Consider the following 20,366-nt stretch of genomic DNA (forward strand, 5'->3'; position numbering starts at 1 on the left):
TGGTAATGCAGCTCATTTCTTAATACGTTTTCTTCTTGGAAGTGACTTTAATTATTTTGGACTTAATTTTTTAAATTTTTGCTTGTATTTTAGCATTTCTAGTCATTGGTAAGAAACACGTTTCTTTGTCTGATTCCCTCACCCCCATCATGAGTGAATTGACCTTTTTGGATAATATCCGTGTTTATTTTATTTTTTCATTTACTATAATTTTATTATAATTGTCATTGGTATAAGCAATCCGAAGAACGTATTCTTATGTTTTCTCTGCTTTGTAAAGTTAAACAAATAGCCTTTATGGAGGAGGAGCTCTGAGAGCTGCCAGCTGAAAAGCTCTCTCTGTTGTTTCCTATGTCTTTTCTACTTATGTAAATCAGGTGTAAATTAGAGCTGAATTAGTGTGTTTTTTCCTAGTTTACTGCATGAATTTATGATGAGCACTTGTGTATTTGTTACTAAATGACAATAGTGAAGCAGAGAGAACTGATTATTGAAATTTTTGAAGGAGCAGCAATCCTGGATGTCCCTGTTGCTGGACAAAATCCTGTCTGCGTACCAACAGAACTGAACAACTTACTCCAGATAAACTTTATCTTCTATAATTAGCAAATTTATTAAAAACACCTTGTTTATCCAGCCTGGGATGGTATTTGTTTGTTTTCACTAGATGTGTTTTCTTGACATTTTATATAACCATCCTGTCATGGACTAATATGGGCAGATCTTCCTCATTTTTTTATTTTTATTTTTTCCAGATAAAAATACTGTCTTGGTACTCATGTTGATCAGATACTGCCATCTCTAGTGCAGTGAGAGGTGTTTCATCATACTGCTTGATGAGATCTCAACACAGAAGAGCTTTTTAGTCTCAGTAGAGACTTGACCCATGTATTTTAGAACTGAATTTCAGTTTGTCTGCAAAGTCTTTGGTGTCATTTGGCTCTTTCTCCCATGTTAATGCTAAATGTGTTCATAATGCATTGTAACTGTCATTATTAAATCCTAGCAAAGTATTGTCTGCCTGGTGGATTTTTTTCTCTAAAGCAAAAAAGGTATCAGAAGTCTCTCTTGAGCCAAATATCAGATAGCTTTTGAGGTGCATGTGTGCTTGCAGAGGTTTTTTTTCTGTGAACTAGCTTGAGATTTACAGCTAGGTTGCACGGTATTTGATTCAATACTGTCAAATTTATTATCTGAGTAGCTAATCTGGTAAGTAAAATTTCTGGTTTCTGAACAGCCTCATATTAAAAAAAAAATTGCACTCAGGTAAAGATGAGGTAAAAAAAAAAAACCCAAAAGCAAAAAACTTTGAAGGCAAATGGCTAATCTTTAGACATCTCAAAGGACTTGTTTTGAATGTAGTGGTCTTTGCTTAGAAAGTATTTAAAGGTAACTTCAAGTATTTTTACTGATCTGTAAACCTTTTGAAATATGCTCTGAGGTGGATTTGGAGCACGCTGGGGCTGGTATTGATCTCTTGAACTTCCTGCAAACGATAGAGCAGCATTATGCTGCAGGTTGTTATTGACTAGCAACCTGGTCTAGCGGGAGGTGTCCCTGCCTACAGCAGGGGGTTGGAAGTAGATGATCTTAAATGCCTCTTCCAACCCAAGGCATTCTGTGATTATTGATTTTCTTTTAGGATTTGTAGGGAACTAGCAGTGATCAGCTTCACCTGTCACCAAAGAGCCCTCTCAAGGAAATCAGCAGTGATATGAGTCAATTACTTATGCTAGCTATGACTAATAGCAACAAGTGAATGATTGTATATAGTAATCAGTCTTGTCAGAATGTACTCCTATCTTTAGTAGGAGAACAATAGAAAATGAATTTTTCTTAAATGCTTTCTTTTTCACAGATTATGGAAGAAACAAATACACAGATTGCTTGGCCATCAAAGTTGAAGATTGGAGCAAAATCAAAAAAAGGTACAACGTTTCATTCTTTTTATTTATTTGTTTGGGATGAATTCTTAAGAGTAAAGCCATGGAACAAGAAATTCTGTCTGTAGAATAACGTTGTAAATAGCGTCTGAATTTTTTTTCACTTCAATCTTTTCCTTGTTTTGAGAGTTTCTTGTTGAAACTTCCAACTTTATGTAGATATCTAGTGTACTTTATCAACTGAACTACTTCTGTCTTCAGCATGCATATTTGCTTCTGTGTAATTCTAAATCTAATCTGAGCGATTTCATTATTGTAGCCAAATCTAATTCATTTTTCTGGTAATGTATATTAGTGGGTCTCCTCTTTCTGCTTAGTTTTGTTTTCTCTTTGTCTTAATAGATTGAGATGTGTTTTGGTTAAACGCAGTTGAGATAACATATGTCCTTTGTATTCCTGACAGTGAAAGAATGAGTCTTTGGTCTCTTAAAGAAACTGAATTAGGGCTGTTCCTTGTTAATGGCTAATATTATCTCTTTGAAGTTGTGCCTCTTTTAGAAGTTCAGCCTACTGAAATGTATTGGGAGTACTGTTGGGGAGGTCTTCCTGAAATTTGCCTTGTGGTTTTGCTCTTAAAGAAATGCAGCTGAATGGTAATAATACTTCCTTCTCTGCAGAGAAAAAATGAAACTAGGAATGTTTTTCAACGTTGCCTGTATTTTTGTTCAGGCTGATACATATTTAAACCCAAGAAAGTGGAGTTCAAATAACTTCTGGCTTGTTTAGAAAGTAATGGTGGAGTTGTAGCCAAAGTTTGTAAGTGAAGAAGGTCTTATGAGAAGAAAAATAATCTCTTCAGAAACATACAGGTTTAATAACATCGTGTAAAGTGAGATTCAGTCTCTGAGGTACTATCCCACATGCTCTTGAAGTATGAATTTTCCACCTGTATAGAGGGGAAAAAAGAACTGGAGAAGGGAAAACAGGGAGCAAGAATTCAGGCTGGAAAAAGATGCTGTTATTGTGCATGTGTATTCGTATGTGGGACTAAGTTACTGCAAATCCAAGCAAAGCAAAAAGGGAACTACGGCAGAGAAAGATGATGGTTGGATGATGGTAGCTTTTTTTTTTAACGGAAGGAAAGAAGTAAAGCAGTGCTTGCATTTGTTTTCTTGCCAAGTTAAATGAGCCTAGTTCTGAAGCTGAAAAGCATGGGTTAAAGGCCACAGAGAGGGATGAGAGAGTTGGCTGGCTGGAATTCTGGGTCGATAATTAAAAATGCAGATTAAGTAAATTAAACTTTTTTTTTATCTCCAAGACAAAATGTATTCATCAATGATTGTAAGTGAGGCTCTGTAAGTATGTAGAATGAATTTAAATACCAGGGGAAATAAAATAGCTGAAAGTTATGAGCTGAAAACAGTCAAAAACCAATCAAAGGGGAAAAGCAATGCATAATATAGCTGAGCATACTGAGTGCTTTTTCAGTGAGTGGTTATCTTGGAAGGCCATCATGAAAGAAGAAATTTTAGATAGCAATGGGCTGCAAATAAGGCATTTGAGCAATATGCTGAACAACTAATAATGTTTCAAATGCCTGTGAACTGCAGGGTGGTTCTTGAGTTAAGGCTCCTATTCTCTAACTAGCTTTATTCTGGGCAGTTGTGTATATATACACCTAAGATAATAAATAAGTCTGTATAAAAGGAACCCCTTAATCCAGAGGTTCCCATTTCTTGTGAAATAAAGAGTAGTTTATATATTCTGTTTACATTTGGTGTCAATTGTTTGCAATTCTGTAACTTTCCATCTGTGGCTACAGCACTGTTTATATGGGGAAAATACTCTAAGTGTTTAACATACTCCAGCATTGCTTAATGATGCTGTGATTGAGTGGGGAGTCTGAAACAAATAACTGGCCAGCTCTCAGTGGACTTGAACTCTGAGAACATACTATCTTTTGCTATCTCCTTGGCTGGAAACTGAGTGCCTGATTAGCAGTCATTCAGCGAGGGAGAAGCAATTACTGGTGCACAGTGTTGCAGCCCAGCTGTATCTTGTATCCTAGCATAATCAAATCTAACCCCATTTTTCACGTAGCTTCTCAGGTAGTTTGCCTGCGATTTCAGTAGCATCATACTCTCTTGGTATATGTGGCTTTTGGTCATTCAGTTTTAGTTTCAGAAGACAAAGAAAAATCATTACGTAGACTTAAGTCTGTGCTGCTTCTGTCATGTCCAGTCTACTATGAAGTATTTTCTCTTCTTGATGTTGTCAGTTCTTTGTTTGAGGTTGTTGATGCCTTTGCAGGAAGGACAGCATACCGTATTTTTTTTATTTTTTTTTCCTAAATACAGCACATTGGTTGAAATTTGTATACAATCTATTCAAAATAAGGTTTAGAAAGGATCTGAAGGTGAAGTTCTGTACAAGGCCCTTGCATCTTATGCTGATCCTGTGAGGAGAAATTGGTTATGACAAAGATGAAACATTCAGGGTAGAAACCTTTAAGCTGCTAATTTTTATTTCATGTTATACTCACTACAACGTTTACAGTAATAATTGTGAAATACTATATATTGTGTATTGTAATAGGAATTAATTCACTCAGGCTTGATAAATTCTTTCTAGAATTTATGAATTGCAAAATACCTGTGTCTGGGACTCATCGTATATAAAATTTAAACCATATAATAATTAAAAATTCAGTTTCAGTATGAAACTGCTAAAAAAAAATCTCTTTACAAAGGCTAGAATTCACAAATCAATTATCAGCTCTCAATAGTTACAGAGAGACCAAAACAGGAATTTCCTGGCTTTAATGAATACCAGATGCTGCAATCTTGCTTAAGTGATGAGAGTAAAGTATTTTGAAATACTTTTTAGAAAACACACAAACAGGTAGTCTTCCAGTAGCATCTTTAAGAAAGCTATTTGTTCACGTTTTCAAAGAGATTCTATATCATTAAGGCTTTAGAGAGGGAAGCAAAACATTGTGAAATAGCTCTGTAATGCACAATTCCTCTCTGCCAGTGACTGAAACAACCAGAATTTATGTTCTGAGCCATGTGCCTTTGGGATGCAAGGGCTGGGGTTCAGGGTAGACCAGCGACTAATCTTCTGGAGGTTTCAGATCTTTCCAAGTTCAGTGATTTACTGATCTAACTGGGACACAGGAATTTTTATATTTACCCTCTTGCAGTTAATGTACATCTTCCTCCTAGTATGGTTAATGTTGCTTAGGAGTGCTGTTAATTGCCTTGAAAAGATTTATTCAGTAATACTCAAGTCCAGAGCAGGGCATGAAACTCTAGATGGTAGATCTAAAATGTTTGCCCTATCCCTTTCCAAATACTTCTGCCCTCTTCTTGGTCCTGTTGTTTTGTTCAGCGTTTCTTGTTATACTGTCACTGCTGTTTATATTGTCATGGATGGATTAAGACTACTGTGAGTAATTTTTACTGTTGGATATGTCTTTGTGCATTTGCTAGCTGCTTGAACCCACACTTTGTCCTCCCTCTTCTTCATTACAAGGTTGAGGTTGAGTGAACTTGTAATGCCTAATGCGTAGAACCAGTGCAAGCAGAAGAAAACTATGATAGCAGCAGCACATGTTGGCAGTTTAAGGGACTATAAGAACTTTAGGGAATGAGTTGGTTTTTAGAGTTTAGATTTCATGCATATTTACTTATTTGATTCCTCCTCATAATGTTTTCACTCTTTTTCTCTCTGTGCCTTTGTATTTCAAGAAGTTATAATATGTGTCCTGGTAGCACAGGCAGCCCTGCAGTAATGTTTGGCCAACAACAGGCCTTCAAATAGGTTCATCTGGAAAATCAGTGACACTTGGCAGGAGTGAGTTCAGAGAGTCAGAGCAGGGAACACTTGGGGAGTTTACAAAAGGTGATAAAAGGAAATGTGAAGTAAACTAAGAGAAGGGGAAGTCCAGTGTTTCTGAACTTCTGGTAATAAAATACTGTACGTGGATGATTGGCTTGCATATGAGCAGTTCAGCATTTTGTTTGCCAGTTTTTAGTGTCACATGTGCAGACACTTAATAATTTACGCGTGTTCCTTGGAGAGATTACCTCATTTCATAACATGCAAATGCATCCCTGACCATTGCAGCTATTGGGACTGAGCTGAATCCCAGATTCATACAATGGTGAAATTGCTGTTCACAAGTGGAGACTTGAGTAAAACGCAGCATAAAAGCTGAGTGACACACTACAATAAAAAAATTCTGAGGTATCATGGATGCAGATGAAACGTGAATGGTTGTAGTTGAACAGAATACTTTCATCTGAGTCAGTGAGCTGATTGCTTTGGAAGTAAATGGGGTGCAGGTAAGGCAAGAGTATTCTGCATGCGTTCTGAAGTTGGGCACTATGTCTGTCACATCTCTTCCATAGATGATTGCAGTGCTCCCTCTTCATGCTTTTTTGGTCTGCAGTCACTGTGCAGCATTACCTGAGGCATAGGAGGAGAATTGCTTACCAGACTTGGCTATTTGTCTCCTTCCTCTATACCCCAAGATGTAGTAGCAGAGAAATGGCCCTTGTCCTCAGAAATACTTAGAACTGAGACTAATAGTGCAGCCAGTGGGGAACTTGGATTACTGTGAGAAGTGTGTGGCATAAAGAAGTGGTCTGGCACTCTCAAAGCAGGAGTTCCTCACTGTATTGCTGTTAATTTGTAATAAATGCAAAGTTGGAATAAACGAGTAGTTTTCTCTACTTCCAGTGATCATTGAGAATGCAGGAATACTAAAAGGGTTCCAGAGCATGCTACTAAATTGTAAGTTAAATAACCATTTTTCTAAATACCAGGAGGCTTGGTGTACTTCAGAAGCTGGCATGTTTGCAAAGAGCAGTTACATAAACTGCAGTTTTACCCAAGAATTTGGCCAAGTCTGAGTTTAGTCAAACAAGCATAAAAGTAACTGAAGATTACCTAATAGGTTAGACTATTTACTTCTGTCTTATATAACAGCTTATGTTGAAAACTGTAGACTGTTTCCAGCGGTTTGGCAGCTGTAAGACTTGATGACCTCGCAGTTTAAATATATAATGTAGTGCTATATGTGTGCATGTATATGCATGAAGAGAAAGGGAAAACCATGCCTGTTGAAGAACAAGAAATTAAAGTCTAGTGTTTTCCTTTTCTCAAGCGTTATTTGTATATGTTATTCCTACTTTGTGTATTTACAGCCATAATTGGACTTTGTTATTCTGTATTTGATTTATATGACTGATGGGCTGAAGAGAGATTAGTTGCTCTCTTTTTCACAGTGCATATATGCTCTGTCAGCTTCCCTTTTTAACCTAAATTAGAACAAAATTCAATTTGTAAGTAGCTGTGTTATGGAAAAACTGCTGGTGTTGGCAACGTGGCATGTTAATTAAACCCATTGAGCTCAAAGATATATTAAACTTTTGTTTTGTTTGCAGGCATGGTGGTGGTGTTTCTTGTCTATTTGACTACTCAGAAACAATGATGAAACAATTCGGGGGGGGAAAACCCACTTAACAACCCAAAATCCCTTACGTAGTTATGACAACAGATTTGATGTTAGCAGTAAGAATTATGTATTTAAAAGTGCCTATGCTTTCATTTCCATTGTTTTTATACTTGTACGATGTTATAAGAGCACTTCTAAAAGCACTCCTAGAAATGAATGTTGAGGAAACATGACTTGATTTTCCTTTTTAGATTTTTTTTAATCTGGATATATGAAACTGGCATCGCATAAAATGACCGGGGGGAAAAAAAGCTTTAGCCTATTCTGGTATTTCTCTGAATATAAGTGCAGATATCAGACTAGTCTTGTTCTGCATGAACTTCATAGCTGTTAGTATAGTGTGGGGGGTTACTGAATTCTTCGTGGTGAAAATGATTCTAGCCCAGAATAAAACCCATATGTGCCAGTGTATACGTAAGTAGAGGAAAATAAGCAACTCTCTTTTGTGAATACACACAGTAAGTTTACTCAAACACACAGACTTATTAACGTAGATTTAGATATTTGTATTTTCAGATTGAGGCCATAAACTTCAAATTCATCTGTTTCGTATATATTTGGTGAATTGCTATTTAACTCCCAGGTTGGGAAGGGGAGTTTTCATGTGTGTGAACCTCAGCTACAACATCAGGGCGTACTTTTTTACTAAAAATAATAAGTTATTTACTTCCAAAATGGTTCAAGTTGTATAAAAACTTGTTGTTACAAAAGCTAAATATCCTATTGACACTTAATACTGTCTTAATTCTTTGAAGATAAGTGAATCCTGAATCCTGCTGCTTTTGTAGGGAATTTGATCATGTGAACTGTGGTGTTCTTCAAGCACTTAATCTTGCATAAGCACCTCAAGACTTATCACAGAAGTCCTAATAATATCATTCACTTCTAAAATGAGTCTTTTTGATTGTAACTGTATAGAACCTTTAAAAACATGTACAAAATGACACGGGAAACAAAGCTTAAGATGCTGCAATTGCTTCTATGCTTGCCAGTAGCTGATAGCAAAGATTTTTCTCAAGTTTAAAGACCATAGTAAAGACTACAAGTTACTGCAGAAGTGGTCCATAGCTTGTGTTTCTGTAAATGCTGTCGTGCGTTTTGTGACTGAATTCATGTCAGTCATAAGTGTTGAGCCAGCCCCACCAAAGAAGGTGTGATACTGTGTCAAAGAACTGCCAAATACTCCAGATATGTTAATGCAGCAAACGGCAGTAATCTTGGATAATTCTGGTCAACTTCTGTTCCTGACCTGTCTTCATCTCCCTGTATGCTGCTTCTAGTCAAAGTTATTGTAGTTTCTGCTGTTCTCCGGAAAAGACAAAGCAAAACAAATGGACAGTGTAAGACATAAAACGTCATGCAACTTGACCAGGTAACTTTCCCACCTTAAATTCCATGTTATGAAAAGCTGCTTAGTGTATTTAGAGCCTTTTTTTACTCCCATGTATTTTGCTCAGGCCCTTGGAGTCCTGCAGCTTTCACTGAGCTTTTGATGAATTATCACATTGGCTTTAATTAGGGATGTGGAAATAATGCAAGTTTTGTGTGAAGAGAAAGCAGCTAAACTTCTGTGAGGTGCACAGATGTGTCAGTGCTCAAAAAACAAGTTAACTTATGTATCCATGCATGTTCAGACTTCAACAGTTTGTTGTCTCAGCATTGATTTCAATGTAGATAGGTAGAAGCATGAGTTCAAATGGCATAATGCTATACTGCCTGTTGTCTAGAGACTGTAAATGACGTACCACATTCCAGTGTGAACTCTGCCAGCAGATAGTGCTGTCCATCCAGGCTGACTGTTGGTAGTCACAGGGTTGTGTGGGAATGCCTGGAATGGAAGGGGGATGTGATGTTCCTCTAACAGTACGAGCAGGGAGATGCTGAGGCCTTTGTGTCAGGCCTGTAGTTCTGAGCTGTGAGCACCTGCTGTCTGAGGAGGGGAGTTCTCCCTCTGGCTGCATGTGGATCAGTCAGGAGCTATTGCAGGAGAGGTTTTGGAAGCTCTTCCATATGGTGAACTCTTTTGAAAGGGTAGAGACAGGACAAGGGGAAATGGTTTTAAGTTGAAGAAGATTTAGGTTGGATGTCAGGGGGAAGTTCTTGACTATGAGAGTGGTGAGGTGCTGGCATAGGCTACTTAGAGAGGTTGTGGATGCCCTGTCCCTGGAGGTGTTCAACGCCAGGTTGGAGGGGGCACTGGGCAGCATGGTCTGGTATTAAATGTGTGGTTGATGGCTCTGTCTGACTGCAGCAGAGGGGTTGGAGATTCATGATCCTTGAAAACCCTCCCAACCCAGGCCATTCTATCTGATTCTGTGTGTGTTATTCCTCGTCTGTAAGTGGCAACAGGATCCTGGTGAATTAACTCAAGACATCTGACAGTAGCAATAGACATGATGTTTTTTTGATCACCATACCCTCAGAACAACCCTATTTTCTATGTTGTAAGTAATGATAAAGATGTGCTCAGTTGTGACTTGTCAGAGTGCTCTAACCACTAACCACTTTTGCTAGAAACGAAGTCAAGGCGGACAGAGCTGTTTTCACAGCTGCTGACCAGCGTGCTTGTGGTCTTATCTCTTGCTTTCCTGCATGCCTGCTGCGTGTCTCTTTGTCTCCATAGCTGCCTGCTAGGCAGCTCAGCCCTCCAGCCTGGCATGCCCCAGTGTCCAAAGCTGCTGCTCTGGAGGGAATTCAGCACCAGTGCTTTGTTAGGACAGTGCTGTTTTCTCCGTGGAATTTTTGTAAAGCTTTGTACTTTTGGTTCCCAAGTTAAAAAGTGTAGGTCTAACTTTATGCCAGGTCAGTAAAGGTTTTCTTAATCTTGGCATCTACATGCTTTCTACTTGCTGGGCCCCATGACAACAGAACTGTTGGGTTGGCTCTTCTGCTATGGGCTGTGCATGCAGTAGAATTCCTGTGTGGCTTTCGTGACCTCACTGAAAAAAAACTGATTCATTCTGATACATAATTGGTAACTTTGTATAAAAGTAAAATAAAAAAAAAAACAAAACAAAGCAAATACAAATTCTTCCTTTAAATCTACTTACACCTGAGCAGCATGTGAATTTAGCAATAGAATGCTTTTGCATATTACAGACAGTTGTGTCAGTAGGTAACGGATGCCATAGAGTGTTTCTTGAGAATTCTAGTGAGACTTACTGAGGAAGGAACGATCATTTCTTCTGTCTGCATTTGTTCATAAAATCAACCAATGTGGTATGTAATCTGGTAAATCGCAAGATTTTTCTGTTCATCAAAATGGCAGAATTATTTTTTTGCTTGACCTTTCTGCAGCGGAATTAATGCTGTTTTGCATTTCAAATATTAAAAAACTTGATCAACAGTATGTTTGAGGTGAGATAAAACCAAATAATTTTGTAAACTGAAATGCAGAATACTTTCATTTTGGAAGTTTGCTATAGTACTGGCAAGTACTCACTCAGTGATTTTTGTGGCTTTCTATAACTTCACTGGATTGTGGTTGAGGTCATCTGAAATGCTTCAAGATTTGATCTATCTATGATGGAATTGAAATAAGCATTTTGAACTGAAATAGGATTAGAACACTTTCATCTTCATTGGGATATGGAGGTGATGGTCAGATAATTCCTATCAATCAGAAACAGGCTGCTAGCTTTAGAATGTATTTCTTGAATATACAGAATAACAAACAATTGTTGACAGAAGCATTTGTATACCATCTTTTTGATTATTACCACTCACTAATATGTTACTCCTTTTGTGAAGGGGTTATACACAATCTTTAGGACTTTTCCGTAAGAGACAATCAACTCTGAGGATGTCAAATGTCAGTTGAAGCCCACAGTGTTTTTGGTGTTGTTTTCGAGCATGTAACTTGTCTAGAATTTGATTGGTAAAGCATTGAGAAAGGACGTGTATTGTTTCATTTTGAACTCACTCCTGCTTCCATTTGTTTAAATCCTAATGGTTCATAAAGTTTCAAATGAATTTGAGAAGTTTCTGGATGTGCATTTTATGTGCTATATTAGTATCAAGCTTTCACATAAAACAAAATTTTTTGCAAGCCTATTTACAGATGCTGATTCAAATACATCACTTATGCATTAGGATTTGTCCAGTGAAGAATAATGACATGGGGTTAACAAACAAGTGCAAATTGCTGTGTTTTGATTTGAAACAAAATTGACTTGAGTGTAGGAGGGTAGGACCCCAAAACAGCTTTCAAGAGCATAAAGAAAATAGCATACACAGCAGAAATGAAGTTTAAGAACTTGTCAGACTTGAAAATAATAACACTAATGAAAAAAAATCATTTGATAACTTTATTGAGGAGTCAGAACAATGTTTTTACACTCTAAAGAAATAATGCCTAATACACTCTATTTTATGTTTGAAGAAATCCCACACTTGAGCTGTCATTCCAGTTCCATATAACTGTTTTTCTGTAGCTCTATTCAATGTGCAATCCTCTCTTCAGGGAAGGGATGTTCCAGGTTTATTGCTGACTGCAGGAAAAATAGGTCTGCCATATTACTCTCTAAACTGGTGCACCACCTTTAGACTGTCTAAAAGTAAAATGTAAATATCATACGTTCTTTGTAGATCTTGCTGTATTATAAATAAAATTCTGATACATTTATGTTCAAATTGCTTTCATTTCAAACATTCTTTATGTTGTGGATTCTAAATATAGCCCAAGGCTGTGCCAGAGGCTGACTGCAAACACACAAAACCATCATTGATACAAACTCTCTTTAATGACTTCCTCTGGAAACTCTAATTTGAATCATATGATCTTTCTAGAGTAAGCAGTAGAAGGGAATATCTGAAAAACAGTTATAGTATGGAATGGCTTTCTGAACTCTAAGCTTTTGATCTGAACAAACTTAACTTTGTATAAACTCTGCAAGTAATTTTATGTCTTGGTTATTGGGCAAGACTAGTATTTCCTATAGAGCAATTCAGATCCAAAGAGCAAAATCCAGGCCATAAATAGTGTTCTTGGGATACATGCTATTTCCCCCTAGATGGTGAGCAGTTAAGAAATAATAATTTTTTTTGGAAGATGTTTGTCTTGAGCTCTGATAGTGCGTAGGTCTGGCTGTGTGGCTGCAACTGTTAAATTGGTGTTGTTTGTCTATTGAGATTGGAACTGCTAAGTGATGTTTATCAACCAAGGTTAGTCATTGAGAGCTGCTGGCAATGTTTGCCTCCTACCTTAACTGACGTGGAAGGAAAAAGGAAATGGTATCATAATGGGAGGAAAGCTGTGGGAAAGGAACAAGTTGGGGATGGAGGGAGAAGGGAGAAAAGCGAAAGGAAATGAGAGGTTGATGAGGAGACTGAAGTAAGTTGGAAAGATGTAGATGTGGTTCAGCAAATGGTTTGCAAGAAGCATGAGGATAGAGTGGAAGTCTCAAAGAAATGAAGCTTTTAAAAAAAAAAAGGTAGAGGTAATAATGGAAGTGGCACAAGAGAACAGGAAAACAGATGAGTGGTGGAAAGAGGAAGGTGCTGGGGAGAAGATGGTGACAAGGAATATTCTAAGGGGGGAGGAGGGTTGTTACCCAGCGTTCATGGCTCTTTGCCATGGGACTTGAGATACACATCCTTATCTTGGATGTGGGGTCAGGAACCCTTTTGACGTTTGTACTGGAAGAATATTATGGGGAAAAGCTGGTAAATACCATTACGTTGATGCAGATTTTGCTGGCTGTTTTAGACTGATGACTTAATACTTACCATGCTACCATTCTTATATCTAATATCTTAATGCAATTTCCATAAAGATCTAGATTAGACGACTCCAATCTTGGGTAAGTAAATTTTTTTAACAGGTGCCATGTCTTAAATCAAAACAGACATTTGATTTAAAATACAGGGAATGCAAAACAGTTTATTGCCTGGGAGTTGAGTATATTGGCACTTCCTAAAAATAAAAAAAAAAAGTATGTGCAAGTAAAATAAGATAAAAAGGGTTAAATTTGAGTGCAACTAACATCTAGTTTAGTATATTTGTGTCCACTGCAATGTCAGATAATGTAAACTGCTTGGTTTTGTAACACTGGAGGAGAATAAAATGCAATAAAATGAGCTGAGACAGTACTGGGCTTCATGAAATTGCAAGCTATTTTGTGGAACTTGCTTGAAGTTTCGTGATGCCAAACTGTTCCCATCAAGAATTTTGGCAATAAATTGGTAATATTATACCAAATTCTACGTGTTCAGAGTATTTCTATGTGTATATTGATCTTCCCCTCTTCTGATATAGAAGTATGGAATGAAATGTAGGAGTGCTGGTTGTGTTAGCTTTTCTGCCTATGGGTGCTGTCTCTGACTTGTAGCATTATAAATGTGTGAACTGGCATGTGTGTAAATATACTTTTGGTCACTTCAAAGAAATCTAAGTTTTCAGGATGTGTACACATTCTAGAAAGAAGAAGGAAGAAAAGATCAGTTAGGAATGTTGAGGTGCAGTATTTGTTGTTCTCTTTTTTGCTACCAGGAAACAGGGAGACTGGGTGGCTCCCCACCCTTAAAGTGACTGCTGTATTGCACTTTTGCTACGTTTTCTGACTACTTTCCAGTACTGGTCAGTGGTTTTATTGATTATTGGTGGATGGATAATATGTATTTTTATAAGTATGCAGATGGCATCAAGGCAGAAATGCAACTTTTAGTCAGAGCACACTGAAGAAATGATAGAATATGACTAAAATCTCAGTAATAATAATTCGACATAAGCTGATTTGAGAAGAAAGGTGGGGAATATAGCGTTAAAGAGAGGGGTTTGTCTGTTACTACACACCACAGGTTAAATAGACTACGCAGTGTGATGCTATCTCCCAGCATAAAGCAAAATGGGACACATTTTTAGATTCATTGCTCGTAAATAAAGGGAGAAATTATTTCATATTCACTAGTGAAATCGCCGAAATACTATCGTGCCCAGTTAGCAGTGCTGCTTGTCAGGATTTGGACTACTTGGAGAAATTCCTGGGAAAAGCAGAGGAGCTGCTTTGAAAACAAAGTAGGAAAATTTTTTTTCTTAATGTTTTGTACATCAAAATAGTAATAATTTATGTAGTGGTAGTAAAATAGTGATTGTTATCAGTGTCTTAGTACAGGATTATAAGCAAACACTTCTGTTGAGAAGAGATTTCTTACATATTACAGAGGACAAGAATAGATAATACTGCAGGGTTGTTTGTGGTGGTTTGGCTGGTGGTTTGTTGGTGTTTGTTTTTCTTTTTTTTTTTTTTTGCATAGTTCTTGCTGCTTCCTCTCTTGCAATTTTAGTAAAACTTGTACCACAGTCAGCTGAAAATGAATGCCTTGTAACTTGTGTTTGAGTATCTACATTTAGATTCCTAAATCTGTATCTGAATGTGGTATCCTCTGCTGCTTTCCTCTAGTCTGCTGGCAGGGAAAAGGAGAGAGCACAGAGCTGGGGTGAGTGTAGGTGCTGGAGGGGGTGTTCCTCACGGGGGTGGACTCTTCACAACGCTTTGTCACTTTTTAGTTTCCATTGTTTCTCATTTCATACCCTCATCAACATACAGCTGCGTTGTCTCAGTGTCACAGCTATTATGCTGCCATCAACACTGCCTAGATGTTTACAACTGAGCAGTGAATGTTCTGCCGTGCCAGCTGTTTTTGCTAGTGGGTGGCAGGGTACCCAGATGTGTTGGGTTTTGAAGAAGAGCACTGCATGCAGCAACTCGTGGGTGCGTCCCCTCGCCTGTGCTGCCCTTTTGTAGTGCATAGAAAGTCAGGTGCAGATGTTCAGACATCTGTGCCTCACCTAAGAAAGGTGAGTCTGCAGAGGGCTGAGTGAATCAGCCAGGAGGACTTCTGGGAGATGCAGGGTTTCTTTGTGTTTGTCACTGAGGATTTTCATTCTGAAAATGTTTCAAATCTCTGCTTCCTGCAGAGGGCTTTTTTTCTTTTTTTCCCCCTAACCTTCTTCAATTGGTACTGGCTTAATAACATTAATGATCTAGCTTTTGGTTTTTGTTTTTGTTTTTTTTTTTTTTTATGGGAAGGCTGTAGGTTACTTAGGCAGTGAGGTACACAAGAACGAAGCTGCTAATTCTAACACTGACGTAACTTCATGCACAGCATTGACCTTCAGGGATTGCAACCTAGCCACGATAGCATGCCTGTGCTGGTCATGCTTTTGAATTTCTGTCAAGCAGCCTCTTTGATTTGTAAGTCTTGTGGGTGCACACAGCTTTTGGAGTGACTCCTATGCCTGGCCATAGCAGGAAACAGAAACAATTTTGACTGATTTTTGTCAGACTAAAATAAGTTGAAAGGAACTTGTGTAGTATGGAATTTATTGGTTGAATTATCAATGTTTATTTTTTACATTTCTGGACTCTACTTGAAAGCTAGAATTTTGACTTGTCTGCATTGAACAGAAAACTTGTCTTCTCCCACAAATATTTAGACAGCTGAACTGTGGGGACAATTCTCAGCTGTCTTAATGTAGTTTGTCCACAGCTGTTTCTCTGCCTTTTTCTACCTTAAAATGATTGAACAGATTGGTTGCGAGGAAGGGGCTTTATTTTTTCTTGCTATGGACAGCGGGAAATCAACACTGAAGTTCCTCTGCTTCAAGTGGTGAATATAGAACTCAAAACAGAAAAGTCTGCTTGTCTTTGTTTCTCAGCATCTCAAATGGAACACAGCAACCACCATAACCCTCTTCCCGAGTCAGTGTGTACTCTACCTGAAGGCCCAGATTTCCTTTATCACACTGTTTTCTATTAATAATGTGCCAAGAATGACCATCTTTGTATTTTGTCATCTGAAAGACACATGCGTGCAGGCGGACTCTTCTGTGGGTGGTTGCTTTCATCAGGATGAGAGAAAAAGCTGTAGAGCTGGAGTTGTTCTGATGTTTTGTCTGTAGTGCTTTGCTCATGAGCAAATTGGAGGAAAAGGTCTTTGTAGTCTTTATGTATTCTCTCCCCATGAAGTTTCGTAATTAACCAACAGGCTACCTGTTAGACAGTAATTTAACTAGGGATCGTCTTCACAAGGCTTTGAAAACAGGTAAATATTTTCCTGAATGTGTTGCTAAGGCATATCAATTAATATATAATTGACTTCAAGATTTAAAGCAAGTCTCTTGCTGACGCTGTGTTTATTGTTCGGAATGCCAGATTATTTACAGCATGTACTGCAGGCTCTGTGTTATGAGCTGCATCTGCTTTCTGTTTATCCATAAATGAGAAATTGTCAGTGGAAACAGCTTCTCATATTTTGAAGAAAAGTCCCCTTACTCTGTAATTGTGTAGTTTAAAAATTAAGGAGCAGTTGTATTTAGATAGCAAGTTAGTCCATTCCTTTCGTTTCTGGAGGAGCTGACCTGGTCTCCTCCCTGTTTTGCAATGAACAAGTGAGGCGGCTGTCCCAGGCCGTGCGGAACTTGGCTGCAGGCATTGATTCTCTTTGATTGGAGCTGTTTGACATGCACAAATTCACAGCATCCCCCGTGCCAGCAGCTGGCAGCACAGGATTCATTTACTGGAGTTATTTATATCAGCCTTCAGCTTGTTACCGTTTCAAAAGGCAGACAAACCAACAAATTCTCCCTGCTTTGCATGCTGCACAGGTGAGAACTGAGAAACCTTAAAAAGAAGGTCGCATTTGCTGAAGTCTTATCTTGTTTGTGGGTAACTGTTGAGTCTTCTGTGCTCGGTGCTTGTGCTGTATCTAGCGCTGCTTCTACACCAAACTAGGAAATCGTAAATTAGTATTAACGTAGGGAAACATACAGTCACAAATGTGACCACAAAGTAATGATTTAAGGGAACACTGAAGTAGTGAGTGAGGAGCAGGTGGGAATGGTAGAAGGGGAAGATAAAAAACAAACAAAACTCAAGAAGAAAATGACATCAACTCTTGTCATTCCTCAATGAAAGTACAACGAAGTTATAAGCTTTTCTGCTTTTGATCAGGGCTTGTTGTGTGTTCTGCAAAGAACAGCAGTTTGCTTATACTCAAGCAGATAAAGCAGAGCCAAAATACAAGCACAGTTATGAGGGGGAATTATCAAGAGGCTCATCCAATGAGAGTGCTTGGCAGGAATGGCAGTGAAACTAAAACTTCTGGCCCTGGAATGCAGCAATACAAATTCATATTGTAATTAAATTACTTGAATACACATTTGTTGCTATCTGTTCTGCTAAAACTGGTGTTAACTGATGCATTGTTCTTAGGTTTCTAGGCTTTTCTTGCCATTAGCAGTACCTGGTGGTGTGCTCTGAGAGTGACTGCTCTTATGTGTCATCCCCATCGTTCCATTTGATCTCAGATTTGGGGCATTCGCATCCTGTGGGTGCTCAATAAGAGATGAATTTTTCAGATGTGAGTTTTGCAATTAATCTTATGGAGATAGACAGATGTACAGAATTGATGCAGAGCAGATTGATCCAAACCATTTCCCTGTAGCTGTCGAGAAGACTGTTCAAATGTTTCTGTATCGCGCTTGGCACTGTTGTCTTAAGAAAACAAAACAACTGCCTTTGCATTGTTCGTTAGAAACAGAAATGATATAAGACACTTCTAAAAACTTCATTATCCAGAATTTTTTTTTCATTTTCACTTGTTGGAACTACTATTCTAAAGCAGAGAAGGTCGTAGAGTATTTGTAATTGTAACTGAAAATGGTATCCTTAATTATCTTTGTCTTTACTCATCAAGTGCCTAATGCAGTGTCATGAATCAGCTGTTCCTGTTTCCTGATAGATGTTTATTTCCTATCAGTTCTCAGATTGACTGTTTGTTCTGTTCACGCAGGTATTCTCAGTGCTGTATTCCTTACTGAAAGACTGGTTGCATCCACTTGTTCCAGCCACATAGTTGGTGCTAATAAATTATTCCCATAGTTGTACAGGATACAACTCGCACAGTGAGATGCAGTTAGAGCAGTAAGGCATTAAAAGGAGTGGCAGTAATCAGGAGGCATGAAGATTCAAAGTAAATGCAGTTGGATTTGGATGCAGGGCAATTTGCAAAGGCAGCTGTGCCTAAGGCGTATGTTTAGGTGGCTGAGTCAGATGCCATGATGCCTTTTCCTTTTTATTTAGCAAAGAAAGCTATGATGACTTTTTGAGGAGCATGTGCGTGTAATCTAAAATAATCTCCACGCTTCTGCATCAAAGTTGTAGTCTTAAATTTGAGCATGTGTGCAGTGAAGATACAGTGGTGTTCTCACAGGAATTTAAGTCATCTATTACTATTCTTACAATACATTTTTTTTCCTCCCATTATTTCTCATTTTATTTCCTAAGCACTGTGGTTCTGCATTTGGGCTTTGAGATTCAGTGATGATAGACTATTAAAGAGCTATTAATTCATTTGTATATTTTTCATACTTAAGATATAACAGACCTTGTGTCATGCTAAGGACTGCCTTGCCTGGGGTGGCTTCTTAAGGGCAAGGCTGAAGAAACAGCTATGCAGGGAGTAGCAGTGTTGATAATGTGCCTTCTATAATGTCTGAATGCATTTACAAAATGTCTCTAATGATTTTATTTAGAAAAAGTAAAAATAAAGAATCTAAGCTAATAATAGGAAAACTGCTCTGATGAAAACTGTGTATCTGAAGTGGAACTCTTCATGTGACTACAATTAATTCATTCTTATTTCTTCTTTTCAGGTTTTCCTCTTCTCCACCTTGGCCTTCACCTTCTCCCTTGAAATCTGATTACTTTTCTGTTCAATTTGCCATGCCTTCTGTTACCTCTCCCTTGTCTTGCCTCCTTTCTTGTACTTTCAGAGAAGTCTTTTCTTCTGTCACTGGATCAGAAATCCAGTCATCAATAGTTTTACTCCAAAAATGATAAATTGTACAGGTAATCTATTTTTAAGCTTATCTGATATTTCTGGCTGATTGTTATTTAATTTTAGGCCTTCAGAAATTTTAATATCTGGTGTTCTGCAGTGACACTTTGAAGGCTGTGAGAAGATGTGAATGCAGGATTCAGCTGTGATTTGATGTATATGTGCACCTAGTTTTATTCATTTATGAGGTTACGTCAAACAGCTTTTACTTGAGGTAGCCCATTTACATTTTTAAGGTCATCTTTTAAACTACCCTATATAACACACGAAGTCAGAGGAACAAGATGTCATTTCTCAATTCTACAAAATGTTATACAATGTTTCTTCAGTTCTTTGCTTTTGTGGAGGAAGACGGTGTCAATGTTGCTTTACCCAGTCTCTGCTTCAGAAATCTGGAGTTATGTGGACCCATCCATGTACATGTGTTTCTGTGTATGTATGTGTATTTCTTTTAAATGCTGGGGAGAAGTAAGGAGGAGATGGTAGGCTTTACCACCATACGCCGTTACAGTGTGCAGGACTGAAAGGTGATGCTCTGATATCTAATGCTCCTCAGGTGACTAAATAGCAGTAACCAAAATGCAAAATGAGTCAAGGGTTGCATGTGAACTGCTTTCCCTGCAGCTGTGGCAGCAGCTTTCCAACTTCCTTTTCATTCTGAGTAGAACAGAAGTCTTTAAGAAGGTTTAGAGTTAAACGCTAGTAAGAGGGAAGATGAGAGTCAAAATATACATATCATATAAAAATATATGAGAAGCAAGGGCCTCTCAAGTATGCACATACATATAGGCACTGGTTCTAGCTTTTCACAAGAGCATTTCGTTATCATCTGTTCATCCACAATAGATCCTCCAGAATGCCCAGAGCCTTAGGATATGTCTACTCTGAAGACGCTGTTAATTGCTTGCAGCCCATGTTGAGTTTTGTGGTGCTTTGGCTGGGCTTTTGATGATCCCTATTTAGCCAGCTGAAATGTTTTTCTGATATGAGAGCTCTGCAGTCTAATTTAAACTATGTGAGGGAAGTAAAAAAATAAACAAAAAGAAATCCAATGCCATGGCATTCAGTAATATCTCTGAGGACACGGGGGAAGGCTGCACTAGGAAATGACCCACTGCATT

The 20,366-nt window shown here is 38.1% G+C and overlaps 1 long non-coding RNA gene across 1 annotated transcript in view; it reads left to right on the forward strand.

Annotated features, from left to right (window-relative positions):
- The window catches only part of LOC104911897, a 32,021-nt gene extending 11,922 nt beyond the window's left edge, over positions 1-20,099 (forward strand). The window contains exons 2-3 of the long non-coding RNA XR_794252.2: positions 1,859-1,928; positions 19,061-20,099. This is a non-coding gene — a long non-coding RNA (uncharacterized LOC104911897). The remainder of the gene's footprint in view (positions 1-1,858; positions 1,929-19,060) is intronic.
- Positions 20,100-20,366: the final 267 nt, after the last annotated feature.

Source organism: Meleagris gallopavo, chromosome 8 (assembly GCF_000146605.3).
Source record: "Meleagris gallopavo isolate NT-WF06-2002-E0010 breed Aviagen turkey brand Nicholas breeding stock chromosome 8, Turkey_5.1, whole genome shotgun sequence".
Taxonomy (NCBI): domain Eukaryota; kingdom Metazoa; phylum Chordata; class Aves; order Galliformes; family Phasianidae; genus Meleagris; species Meleagris gallopavo.